This window comes from Chinchilla lanigera, unplaced genomic scaffold (assembly GCF_000276665.1).
Source record: "Chinchilla lanigera isolate Chin_1 unplaced genomic scaffold, ChiLan1.0 scaffold00047, whole genome shotgun sequence".
Taxonomy (NCBI): Eukaryota; Metazoa; Chordata; class Mammalia; order Rodentia; family Chinchillidae; genus Chinchilla; species Chinchilla lanigera.
Genome location: NW_004955448.1, coordinates 7,485,306 through 7,499,665, shown reverse-complemented (window position 1 = coordinate 7,499,665; position 14,360 = coordinate 7,485,306). Strand labels below are relative to the sequence as shown.

Below are 14,360 nucleotides of genomic sequence, written 5' to 3'. Positions count from 1 at the left end.
ATAGGCAAAAATCTTATGAATAAAACCTGATCACACAGGAAGTATCACAAAGAATCAACAACTGGGATCTCATCTTATTAAAAAGCTTTTGCACAGCAAGAGAAACCAACAGATTGAAGAAATAACCCATGAGCCAGGAGAAAATGTTTATCAGCTGTTCCTAAGATAAAGGATTACTATCAAGAACATACAAAGAACTCAAAAAAAGTATAAGCCCTCCCAAATTTAAAGACCCAATCAAAAAATCTGAGATAAATATACACTTCTCAGATGAAGAAATACAAATAGCAAATAAATATATGAAGAATGTTTAACATTACTGGTCATTCAGGAGATGCAAATTAAAACAACACTGAGGTTCCATCTCACCCCAGAAAAAATGGATATCATCAAGAAATCAACCAATAACAAATGCTGACGAGGCTGTGGGGAAAAAGGAACACTACTCCACTGCTGGTGGGAGTGGTGAAACCACTGTGGAAATCAGTGTGAAGATTCTTCAAAAAACTAGGATTAGAAGTCCCATTTGACCCATATATTCCCCTGCTGGGTATCTTCCCAGAAGAATTAAAAACATCATACCACAGCAATATATGTGCACCCATGTTTATAGCAGCACAATTTGTAATAGCTAAATCTTGGAAACAAGCCAAATGCCCATCAACCAAGGAATGGATAAAAAGATATGGTCTTTTTATACAATGGAGTACTACTCAGCCATGAAGAAGGATAAACTGGAGACTTTTATAGGCAAATGGATGCAACTCAAGACCATATTCATAAGTGAAATAAATCAGACTCATATGCATAAACATCATATTGCCTCTCTAACTTGTGAAGCTGAAAGAATAAATAAGATCCAAAATGTAAAATAAATATTGTGAAATGGAAAGAAACTGTTCAAAAGGAAATAAGATGGGGAAAGGAGAAAAGAAGGAAGGGAAAAGCAAAAATATATATATATGTATATTTACAAGATACTTAAGATAGTTATACTACTAATTTCTCTTAATTCATTGAAAAGAAAGGTCAGTGCTGATATTGTCTGTAGAATTAAATACCTATATCTTGTACTCTGGGTAACCTTTTACTTATTTATTTTGGTACCAGGAATCAAACTCAGGACCTCGTGCTTTCCGGGCAGTTGCTGTGCCACTGAGCTATATCCCTGCCCCTCTGAGTAACTAATTTAAAGGTAACAATAAGCAATGTACTAATCATTGTTACTTCCCTATTATCTCATTTTGAAATTTTGTGAGTTTTTTTCTCTTTAAAATAAAATTAACAAAACAAAGTAAAATAAAATAAACTTTTGTTTTAAATTTTGAGACAAGGTCTCATTAAGTCACTAAGTTGCCCAAGCTGGACCCAGCCTGGGAATCTTTCTGCCTCAGCCTCTCAGAGTGCTGGGATCACTGACGTGCTGCACACCAACGTGCCTCACTTTGAATGACTATTCATGCATGAAATTACCTTCACCAGAGCTGAGGAGCCAGAGAGAGATCAGAGCACCTGGCTTTAGCAGTATAACAAGAAAAGCTGCACTGAAGACAGCAGGAAAGAAAAAGGTGCTTTGTTACCCTTCCCCCAACTCAAGCAGTGAAGCAGCCTATAGAGATACCTCCTGCTTGGAGAGAAAAAGAAAGTTAAGGTGCCCTTAGACTTGGAACCCAGGACTGGGGCAACCATTTTCACCATTCCCACAGGCCCAGACCAGGGCTCATTGATGAAGCCTCTGGATTTACCTAGGGCCGGTCAGGAACCTGCAGCCTTAACTGGATGGACTTAGATTCCAGCCTGCCCCACTTCTAACTCTGTCACAGGCCTCGGCTCCAACAGTCTCTGAGGTTGTGAACTTCAGGATCCCCAGTTTAATATCACTCCTGCTCATCCTTCCCCGCTAGCCCCAGGCAGCGTGGCCTGGAGAAAGATTTCATTTGCTAGTGGGTTATGGCAGAGAAGTAAGTGCAGGACTTTGACTTGGAACTCAGGGCCCAGCTTGGCAGAAGCCAGCCTGTGGACAGGGACAGCACCGAGCAAAAACCTGCAGCCCTGGTGAGATGGATCTGTGCCCTCTGATGGATGTCACTTCCAGCCGGCTGTGGTGGTCCCAGGCCGGAAAGAGACCACAGCATCAGGCTGCCATAGAAGCAGGGCCTTGTGCCGCCTCTGCACATCAGTGGCCTTGGTAGGCTGCAGGCTCTGGATGTGACTCAGTATTTGGTGCCTGGGGCTGAACATTCTGTTGTGAAGCTCAGTGCTGGGTGGGCAGAATGCAGTGGCTACAGATAGGTGTTTGGGCCCACCCTGGCTTGAGGTGGATACTAGCAGACCCAGTGAGTTAGCGTTATCCTCTTTAGGCACTCCCAGTCCATCTCATACAGCGCACTAACTGCACGTTTCCAACAAACAGGCTAGGAGCACCCTCTATTACTGAAACAGTGACAACACAGCAACCGGGGACTTGTAGCAAACATGGACTTAGGGTGCCATCTAGTGCTCAAATAGTGACAGTGACCATGGCTCAGAACAAATAAACAGCCTGCTTAGGATTTCCGGGAAGAAGGGCAAGGAGACAATTCTGAAAGTAGTCAGAGAAAAGAAACAACACATTAGAATGTGTTGACCTGAAAACAGACTTCTCAAAGGAGCCTTGCATTCCTTGAGGAAGTGGGATGATTTATTTACAGTGCTGAAGGGGAGTAAAACCTGCCAACCAAGACTACTATACTCAGCAAAGCAGTATTTCAGAAAGGAGGGAAACGTACAGATATTCTTACACATACAAAAGCTGAATTCATCTCCACTAGACCTATTTGTGGTGGAGTGCCAACTGGTAGTAAACCTGTAACACACAGCCAAACTGAACCAGTGAGATGCTGGGTGTGGGAGGCCGCCTGAGGATTGTTGCCAGCAGCATAAGAGGCAGACCCGAAGAAGTTAGGCTGTTGGGAGCTGGTAGAAGCTGTTGAGAAGATGTAGGGAGCTGTTGGTTTTCTTGGAGGAGCTCGTCATGCTGGCTTTCTTAATGAATTTGGCTGTTCTTGTCAGAGGAGGAGCTCAGGACCTCACTGTCACTGAGAACGGCTATGGTTCACTTTGGGGGCGCTCTGGTCCTCACTTTGAGCATCACTTCCTGTTTCCAGGGGGGAAGATGGTGCACTGCTCAGTCTCCTGGAGAAGCTTGTCGCCTTGGTTGTCCTGAAGGGGACTCGGCTGTTCTCATCATTGGAGGAGCTCAGGACCTCACTGTTACTGAGGATGGCTGTGATACTTTTGGGGGAGCTCTGGTTCTTACTTTGAGCATTGTTTCCTGGCTCCAGTGCAGATCCCTCAGCCTGCTAGCACAGATCCTTCATCCCACTGGCACAGACTTTCTAGCTTCCACCACTGACCTTTGGGCCTTCCCAGCAGATCCATGAAACAGGCCTGCATGAGACATTGTCCTGGGCTCTAGGCCTCCAGCTGGACTCATGACAGGCATTGTTATGGGCTCTAAGGCCTTCAGCTGGACTCATGCAGGACCATTATCATGGGGTTCAGGCCTTCAGCTGGCTTCTTTGGTTTTAGTGTGTGACAGATTTCTTGCACTCTCCTTTTGTATATGATTCTTTGAGTGACTATTATAAATAATTTTATAAAATATGTGTCTATTGTTCCCCTTGCAAAGCCCCAAACCATAACACTATTTAACAAGGAAGGCTAAAAGGAGTACTTCAAGTTGAAGGAAAAAGGCCATAATGAATAAGAAGACATTGGGAGGTATAAAACTCATTGGTAAAAGTAATACGATACAGAAAAATTTAGTATTCTCTAATGTTATAAACATGGTGTGTAAAACACATCTTTAGTATGATGACTAAAAACAAAATAATTAAGAATAATAAGAACATATTAATTTATTAACGAATAGGCAATATCAGAAGGTATGAGGCATTAAAAATTAAAACTATGGAATGGAGTGAAAGTGTAGAGTTTTAAAATTCTTTTTTTTTCTTTTCGTTTTCTTTGTCTTTATGATTAAAGTTAAATTGTTTTTATTTCAAAATAACTTGTTATGAAAGATTCTTTTATTAGCTTCATAATAGCCACAAAGCCAGAAATACAAACAAAGAATCAAAGCACCCAACTCGAAAAAAATCACTTAAACAGAAAGGAGCATGGAGAGAAGGAATTAAAAAAAAAAACCTAGGGAATAAGTAACAACATGGCAGCGGTAAGACCTTACCTATCAATAATTATATGTAAATATATTAAATTCTCCAATTAAAATGTAGAATTCTCCAATTAAAATGTAGAATTAGTAAATAGATTAAAAACAATAGTCAAACCAGGTGTGGTGGTGCATTCACTCAGGAGTCTAAGGCAGGAGGATCACTGTGAGTTCAAGGCTAGACTAAGCAACATAGTGAGACCTTATCTGAAATAAACCAAAATAAAAATGGAAATATTGAATTTTATACTGCTTATAAAAGCTCATTTCATTTGTAAGGACATGCATATCTTCTAAGTAATGAGATGAAAAAAGATATTCCATGCAAATGGAATCTAAAAGAGAACTGGACAGCTATATTTATATCACATAAAGTAGACTTACATCAAAATCAATCAAAAGAACAAAGCAGATCATTTTGCAATGATCAAGTGATCAAGTCACCAAAAGGAAATAACAATTATATGTATATATGGTCATTAAATATCAAAGCACTTAAATATATAAAGTAAACATTAATAAGAATAAGGCCAGGCGTGGTGGTGCATGCCTGTAATCTCAGCACTCAGGAGGCTGAGGCAGGAGGATTGTTGTGAGTTTGAGGCCAGCCTGGGCTACAAAGTGAGCTCAAGGCCAGCCTGAACTGCATCGCGAGACCTTGTCTCAAAAAGACAAAAAAAAAAAAAAAAAACAAAACAAAACAAAAAAAAAAAAAAAAAAAAAAAAAAGATAATGAGAACACAACAAAATCTGTGAGATACAGCAAAAACAGTACAAAGAGGACACAGTATAGTAATAAATATCTACATCAAAAACTAGAAAGATTTCAAGTAAACAATGAATTGTGAATCTTAAGAAATTAGAAAAACAAGAACAAACCAAAGTCAAAGTTAGTAGGAGGAAAGAATAAAGATCAGGGCAAAAATAAATGAAATAAAGAAAAAAATGAAAAGATCAATAAAATAGAGTTTATTTTGAAAAAATAAATGAAAGAGATGGGGGCAGAGAGGGAAAGGGATATAAAAAGAATTAAGATGTGTTACATACATGCACCAGTTCTCCACCATGAATGTGATCATTATGTACTGCAAACATGTACTAGTGAAAATAAAAATAAAGTGGACACATCCTTAGATAGATTGAGAAGGAAAGAGAGAAAACTCAAATAAATAAAATCAAAGACAAAACAGGATCATTAGAAATTATTTTAAACCACACACCAAGAAATTTGATAATGTAGGAGAAATGGATAAATTCCTGGACATCTCCACTTTATTAAGAGTGAATAATGAAGAGATAAATAAAACCTGTACAGGCCAAACATGAGTGAAAAGATTAAATCAGTAACATAAAGAAAGTCTTCCATCAAAACAAAACCTCAGAGCCCTATGGCATCACTGTTGAATAATACCAATTATTTTAAAAAGAAAAACTGAAAATTTGAGACAAGTAATAATGGAAACACAACATACCCAAGCCTGTAGTGTAAATTATTCCAGAAATTTGAAGGGGAGAAAATTCTCTAAACCCTTTCTATAAGGCCAGCATTACTGTGATATCAAAACCACACTAGGACACACACGTAAAGAAAGGCCCACGTCAATATCCCTGATGAACACAGATGCAAAAATCTGAGCAAACAAAGTGCCAGCCATCTGGATCCAACATCATGTGAAATGATTACAAGCCATGATCTAATGAGATTCATCCCAGAGTACAAGGATGGTTCGACATGCAAATCAATAAACGTTAAAGAGCATATCAACAGGAAAAAGGACAAAACCAGAACATCTCAATAGACGCAGAAAAACATTAAATAAAATTCAACATCCATTCATGGTAAAAAAAAAAAAAATCCCTCTGAACAAATTAGGTATAGCAAGAATGTACTTCAGCATAGGAAGACTATATACATACAAAGCCCACAGCTAGCATCAGATTAAAACTGGAAAAGCTAAAAGCTTTCTAAGATCTTGTACATGACAAAGATGTTTCAGCAGTTTTATTCAACACATAAATAGTACCCTGGAAGTCCTGGCTGGAAGAATCAGGCAAGAGGAAGAAATAAAAGCCATTTACATTGGAAAATAAGAGTCAAGTTGCCATCAATAACAAATTGTCATGTATAGAAAACCCCAAAGAATCCACCAAAGACCCTACTAAGACAAGTAAATTCAGCAAAGTTGCAGGGTACAAAATCAACATTAAAAAAATCAGTGGTATTTCTATCTGCCAATTTTGAGCTATTTGAAAAATAAGTCAAGAAAGCAATACTCTTTACAATAGCTGCAAATAAAACAGAACAGAACAGAACAAAAATAAGGGATAAATTTAACCAAGAGGTAAAAGATCTTTACAGTTAAAGTTATAAAACAGTGATAAATAAAATTGAAGAGTACCAAAAAATGTAGAAAACATCCCAGGGTGTGGATTGAAAGATTATTGTTAAAATGTTCATAACACCCAAAGTGATTTACAGATTCAACGCAATCCTTATTAAAGTACCAATGACATTATTCAGAGGACATGGAAAAAATCCTAAGGTTCATATGGAGCAACAAAGAACCAAAATAGCAAAAAGCAATGTTGAACAAAAAGAACAAAGCAGGAGGCATTACACTGACTCCAAAATATACTACAAAACTGTAGTCATCAAAATGGCATTGCATTAGCATTAAAAACAGACATGGAACAAAATATCCTAGAAGTAAATTCATCTCTACAGCTAACTCATCTTCACTGAAGTGCTAAAACATACACTGGGAAAAGGACTGTCTTTTCAATACATGATGCTGAGAAAACTGAAACATCCATGTGCAGAAGAATGAAACTAGACACCTATCTTGTACTGTTTCCAAAACATCAGTTCCAAGTGGGTTAAAGACTTAAATATAAGACCTACAACTCTGAAACCACTAGAGGAAACGTAGGAGCAATGCTTCAGGCAAATGGAATGGGCGAGGAGGTTTTAATAAGAGCTCAGAAGCACAAGAAACAAAAGCAAACAGTAGACAAGTGGGTTACCTACAGAGGCAACCTACAGCATAAGAGAAAGTATTTACCAACCATACTTCTCACGAGGGATTAACATAGATTAATCTCTATTCTCTATTCATATAGAGAATATCTAAGAAACTCAACAGTAGCGAATCACCATCATCAAGTGATTAAAAAATGAACATTTAATTTTAAAGAATTAAATCAACATTTTTCAAAATAAGACATATAAACGGCCAATAGATATATGAAAACATGTTCAACATCACTAATCCTAGCCAGACTGCAAATCATAACCACAGTGAATACCACTTCGCTGCAGTTAGAGTGGCTGTTGTAAAAAAAAGGCAAAAGAAATGCTGGGAGGATAGGGGAAAAGGCAACCCTCACATACTGTGGGTGGAGATTAAAAATATAACCACCACAGGATCCAGCTATCCCACTACAGAGTAGATATCCACGCGAAATGAAATCAGTATGTTTAAGAAACTTCTGCATGCCCAGGTCAACTGCGGCTCCCTTCACAACAGCCAAGAAATGGAATTAACTGTGTCCATCAGCTGTTGAATGGTGAAAAAAGAAAATGTGATATATAGATGTGAATATTACTCAGCCATAAATGGATGAAATCCTATCATATGTGTTTATATGAATGTAATGGGAAGACATTATGTTAGGAGAAAATAAACCAGGCACAAAAGGACAAATACCATATGATCATACTCATCTGTGGAATCTAAACATGTCAATCTTATGGAAGTTAAGAATAGAATCATGTATACCCGAGGCTGGGAGAATAGTGGGAAAGAGAGATGGGGAGTATTTGGTTTTATTGCACAATAGGGTGACTATCAACAATGATATCGTGCTGTATATTTCCAAAGAAGCTAGAGGAGGTTTTACTGTTTTTACTATAAAAATGACAAAGTTTTGAAGACATAGATACATTTATCTTGACTGAAAATTATACAATGTATGCATATATCAAATCATTATGTAGTACCTCATAAATACGTAGTTTTTCCTGTGTCAGTTTAAAATTTTTAAAAATAAAAAGAAACAAAAATTCAGTGAATACAATGACATGTCAGTTGGTGCCTGGAATCTTTTCAAAGTATATTACAGGCTGACGTTGCCTCAAAGTCAAAAAGTGCTAAGACTGTCTTTCAGTTCCGAACGCTCCCACTGGAAAATCCATAATGATCTTGCAGTGACTCATGCTAATATCTAGAAGCAAAGTTAGAGTGGAAAGTAGCTTCTCTTCAAGAGTTTTTTTTCTTGAAAAATGAAAATTAATGCTTGTGCTTTGGATCACTGAATGGGCTTATAGCAAGATGGAGATATATTCGTTGCACATAAAACTCATTAAAATAATATAAATCAGAAAAAATGATTGCCCTAACTCCACTTAGTGTACATGTAACTTTTAATAGTACTATCAAAGGGTGAACAAAGGAAGGATTTCCTCAATACATTACTAATTCTACCAAATTTTATAGAACCTAAAAAATATACCTAAGCTCTATTTCTATTATTTTATTTTATTTTATTTTATTTTTGGTTTTTCTCTGGTACCGGGAACCGAACTCACGACCTTGCGCTTGCCAGGCAGGCGCTTTTGCCGCTGAGCTAAATCCCCAGCCCCTCTATTTCTATTATTTACTTTTTTGGGGAGAAACAAAAGCACTAGAGACCATAAAAACCTAAGAAATAATATACAGGAGAGAATGTGAACTTAAAAAAAAGAAAGCTTGTAACCAACAGCTTATGTTTTCAGCTCTCATTTTGGTATTCAGAAAAAATTAATTAATTCCAGTAACATTAATACTTCCCTGAAATAGAATGTATTCTATATAATATTATGCAACTAAAAGGAGGGCAGTGTTCAAGCATCATTTTATCTCATTTCCATGAAGCACAGCATTTCCTTATCAGCCTTTTATATTCCTCCGGAGCACTGGAGATTTTTCTCTTTTTATTATAAGTGTAAAATTAATTGTCTGTTAAATGAGGCTCTTATAAATTTAAATTTGGCTCATTTAAATATGACTTTCAAACTGGCTTATTGGACAGCCTCAATTGCTTTTCTGACAGCAAAATGGAGTGCTTGAATATAGCTCCGGAAATATTTCCATTCACTGAGAAGGGGTTGTGTATGATGCCACTTGCTGAAAGCTTTGATGAGCAGATTAGGGCAGTCGGTGTTCTGAGGTCTAAAGCCTGCTGTTCCAAACCTGCTGGGACTGTCATGGTTGGGCCAGCACCAGCTGTCTCAAGGGGCAGCTTGACATTAAACTTACCTTAAGAAGTACTATGATGTATGGGGACGTTTACATGTCACGAGAGGTAAGGGATAGTCAAGCAAAGAGATAACAGGGTAGCAGAAAGTTTGAAAGTGCACGGATCGAGTATAACGCTGTGTGGCCAGGCACAGACTAGGCACTACCTAAATCATTTACTTTCCATGCCGCAAGCACGTATTGAGTCCCAGTTAGATTTGGAACTGTGCCAGACTCTTGAGGGATAAAGATACAAAGACACAACTGTTGCAAAGCGTTAGTAGTGTGTATTGAGGACAACTACTGGCTTACGTTCCTTGTGGAAGGTCATACAGTCTACCCATAAACAATGACATAGACTCCATCTAAAGATCTGCTTCATTTATGTTCATTCCTCAGCCATCCGTCCTCTCTCTGGAAGCATTATTTTCATATATTTGGGAGAAGATTCAAGCATATTCATGTGGAAGCATGTGCCACGCCAGACCAGTGACCCGCACCTACCCAACTCTGAGGTAGAGGGGAATAAGATTGTACCCTGAGGAGGCACTAGCTACTCACTCTGAAATCTCGGTCATAAAGTTTTGTGATCCAGGGATGAACTTTGGATTTTATTCTATACAAGACTTAGAAACATTGGCAGAAGACCAGGGAATGGAAGTGAGTTAAGGGAGGGTATTAAGTAGAATAAATAATACAATCCGATTTCCATTTGGAGTTCATAGCTTCGCCTGTTGAGAAGGACACAAGGGACCAGAATGAAAGCAAGAAAGGGCGCAGCCAGGACATGGAGGTAGCACACAAAGTTTGTGCTCCGTTGGCAAGGTGTGTTCAAATTCAGGACAAGTTGTGCGAGTAGAAATAAAAAGCCTGCCAGGTGTTATGGATATGGGGCATGGATGTGAGAAGCATCAAGGATGACACCTAGAGTTTGGCCTGCGAAGTGAGGTGACCATTACTAACATCAGGGGGCTAGCAGAGTATGGGTGGTGGTAGGAGTCAGACTGAGTCTGAACGGCTCAGGTCTCCCGTATGGAGAGCTCCTGGCAGCTGCATGGGCCAGAGTGAGATGCGCTGCTGGAGAGGGTATTAATTCAGGCTGGTTTGGATGACCTTGTGATGCCTCTTAGGTTCTCTGAGCTCAGTTTTCTAATCTGTCCAAGGATGAAATGGAGCTAGGATCTTTCTGGTTTGATCTTTCCTGTGATTGCAAATCAAATAAGGGAGTCCCACCTTTCCTATTTGGATGCTTTATTCTTGCAGAAGGAGGAAAATCATAGGAATATAATGATGTGCTCAAAAATGTCTCCTAAAGAGCCACTTAGGATTTTGTTCTAATAAACAAACAGTCATGTTGTACCTCCATTTAGCAAATGTTTTCTTGAATACTGGCTTGGGCCCAGGTATTGTTTGAAGGTTAAGTGGACATGCAAAAATGCATTAACCTTGGCTCCAGAGGGCAGATGGGCTGCTGATCTATGGAGGTAAGTGCTCCAGAGCAGTGAATACAGTCACAGAAGGCACTTCTAACTTTAGCCTGTCCTCACCAACCCAGCGTCTGTGGGAGGTGAGTCCAGGACAGGCAAGAAAAATGCTCCCTGCCCTTCAGGAAATATCTTGAAGTCAACTGGCAGTTCCTCAAAAGTACACAGGATCATAAATTATGTAAAGAAATAGCTTTCAAGTGGCCATAGTAGAAAAAAACTCGTAAGTCCATTATTCTTTTGAGGGTCTGAAGTTTAACAGAAACCGTATTGTTTAGAAGATGAACTGTAACTCAACTTAAGCCTATTTAACAGGTTTCTAAACTAATACCCTTATTTCAGACTTAGGTAATATGCTTAGTTCAGATTGGCAGGTTTACAGTTGTTTCAGGTGTTCAGTGTTAGGGTTTAACTGTGTAGATGGCAGGGCATTTGCAGTCTGGAGATTCTACAAGGGTTCCATTCAAATATGTCATATCATCACTACTTACATTTACTGTGTGCTTGCTTTCCTTTTTAGCTTTAAAAAGTGATGCCTTAGCTGGGTGTGGTGGCGCAAGCCTGTAATCCCAGCACTCAGGAGGCTGAGGCAGGAGGATGGTTGAAAGTTGCAGACCAGCCTGGCCTACAAAGTGAGCTCAAGGTCAGCCTGAACTGTGTAGCAAGACCCTCTCTCAAAAAGACAAAAAAAAACAACAAAAAAAAAATTGCGTTGAATAATGTGCATTATTTCCCTATTTAATTCCCATTTAATTTCAATACATCTTTCATTCATATTTGAGGAACTTTTGCTTCTCATTTTAAAGGTTGTGCTGCATGAGAGTTACATGTGAGACTGTACCTCCAGTTACAAAGCACGGTAGTTCTGGGTGGGCGTAAGTGTCCACAGACACGGTGGAAAGGAATCCTGCAGTGGAGCCTTTTGGTGAGGAGTTTATTCTTTAATTGAGAAATCATTAACTACCTTTTCTTTTAAAATTCAAAGTAAGGTTTAACATTTGATATTCACTAAAAGGTTTCAGGCTGAGATTTCTTAGTTTATTTTCTCCCCTGCTCCTATAATTACAGTTTTTTTTGAATCACACAACAAAATTGTTGTCTACATAAAGGCAAATGTAGACTTAGACATGGTTTTGAGTGTAAAAACACTCAAGCAATCTACTTATTTTTACAACGTGGCTTACCAAGTTATTTCAATTCCTTTATGTTAGGTACTAAAGGAATTTGATCTGCCAAATTCTAATGCTGTCACAAATTGGGACTTAATGGAATGTTTGCAAAATGGCTGAATCAATAAGTAAGAATTTTAAAGCTTGAAGAAAACTGGAGATTCTAAATAGATATAATAAACCTAGTAATAAAATGTCTTCTCCCTCCTTGCAAATCTGAAGAGAACATTATATTAACTGGATGGAAGTCAAGGACTTCAGGATCATAGAAAAGGCCTTTCACAGGAATGTTTCCAAATTAAATTATGCACAAACCAAGCTCATTTTATCCTCTGTAGACTAACTCAGATGCCCAAGGTCACTCAGCACTCAGATGCCCTGAGTTCTGCATGAATTGGACTTTGTTTTATCCCTTACCAGTGCTTCTCAAATTTAATGTGTACACGAATCTCCAATGTTGAATAAGGTCACCATCATCACACGAAAAGTACCAGTGAAATCCAAGGATAATTATTTGTAAGCCTCTTCAAAATTTAGTTTGGGTTGAGAAATCTCATGTCTTCTCTGTTTGTGCAAAATCTACTGAATTATCTAAGTTTAGTCTGCCCTCTTTGGAGATGACTCTATTATATTCACAAGCCTTTGCCTTTGGGTGAATCTACGAATTTGGTGTTATCAAAATAACACCAAATAGTAACAACAGCATAGTAAGCGATCTCAGTTGCAGAAGTTTGAAATTATGTGTTAAAAAGTTTAAATCTGGGGCAGTTTGGATTTTAGCTGAACTGGTTTATCTATCTTAAGAGATTAGATCCTAGAAGAATTAGTGATTTAATTAAAGGAAGAGGAAATTTGAAGTATTTCTATTAAGTTGCATGAGGGCTAAAGAAAACTGATTTTTTGGGAGGAATTCTAAAATTATGCACACACTCAGGTAAGTATTAAACAATGGAAATTTGATGAAGAAGATAGTGGCAAAATTCCTCCATCCTCAGGCCTGAGAAGGGCTTTTTCCTGAGAGAGGAATTCAGTAGCTTTCTCTAGGGTTAGGAAGCAGTCATTGATGTGCTAGCTCAGAATGCTGGCTACTTAGTAGAGTGTCCTCCATAAAGTGTAAGCTATCAGTTGTACCTCTAAGAGCAATGGTGATGCTGATGACAAAAATGACATTTATTATGTGCTACTGTGTAACATACATAATGCCCCATATGAATTATCTAATTTTAATCTCCATATAGTAATCCCGTGAGACAAGAATATTCGTAGTCTGTTTTATAGTCAAGGAGACAGAGGCTTAATGAGGTCAGTTAACTTGTACAATGTCACTCAGCTCATAAGTGGCAGAGTTAGAACTTGAAAAAAGATTTGTCTGATTTCAAAACCCATGTGCTTACAAATATAATGAAAATCAATAAGAAATATTAAATTCACATAGACATTGGAAACAATAGAACGGTACAGTTAGAGAGGTGTGTGTGTGTGTGTGTGTGTTCTGAGATTTGGCTTCAGAAGTCTCATTTTAAATTAAATGATTGGTTGTTGCAACTGTCTATTTTCTACTGCTAGTCTAAAATATTTCAAAGTAATCATGTTTATAAGTCATAAAGATCTCTAGCTTCCAAACTGAAATTTGAATATCCTCAAATTAAGCATTATCTTTTAGATTAGGTTCATGGAGAGAAAAAGCTCACAACAACATGACAACCAGGGAGAAAATGTTTGCAACATATAAAACCAAAAAACATGCACATTACTGGGGTACAGAGAGCTCCTGAAAATTAATTAATTAATTAAATTAATTACAGCTCAAAAGAAAAGCGGCCTAAGAATACAAATGGCTGATTCCCAGAAAACGAAGCACAAAGTTACAAAAAAGCTCAATTCACTAACAAATAAGTGCACAAGTCAATCAGTAAATAAAACCTACATGTCTAATAGGTTGGTACATTATTTTTAGAAAGCAATTTAGTGCCTTATTCTTTGACCTAATAATTCCCCTTCTTTTTATGTAAGGATGGTCACTTATATAATTCTGTCATATTAAGAATTGGAAATAACTCATAAATTATGTGTACAAAATATATTTTAATTGAGAAAAAGCTATGTTTATGTTGATATTTATAACTTCCTTCTACTGTTTTAACTTGCATATTTTAATACTATTAATTATAAGTGAATTCACAGAGAGATGGATAGGGAGATGTCAGGGTAAGTAAAC

The 14,360-nt window shown here is 37.8% G+C and overlaps 1 protein-coding gene across 2 annotated transcripts in view; it reads right to left on the bottom strand.

Annotated features, from left to right (window-relative positions):
* Kcnab1 (potassium channel, voltage gated subfamily A regulatory beta subunit 1) overlaps positions 1-14,360 on the bottom strand; it is a 407,620-nt gene that overhangs the window by 53,425 nt on the left and 339,835 nt on the right. The gene's annotated exons all lie outside the window — the stretch shown is intronic.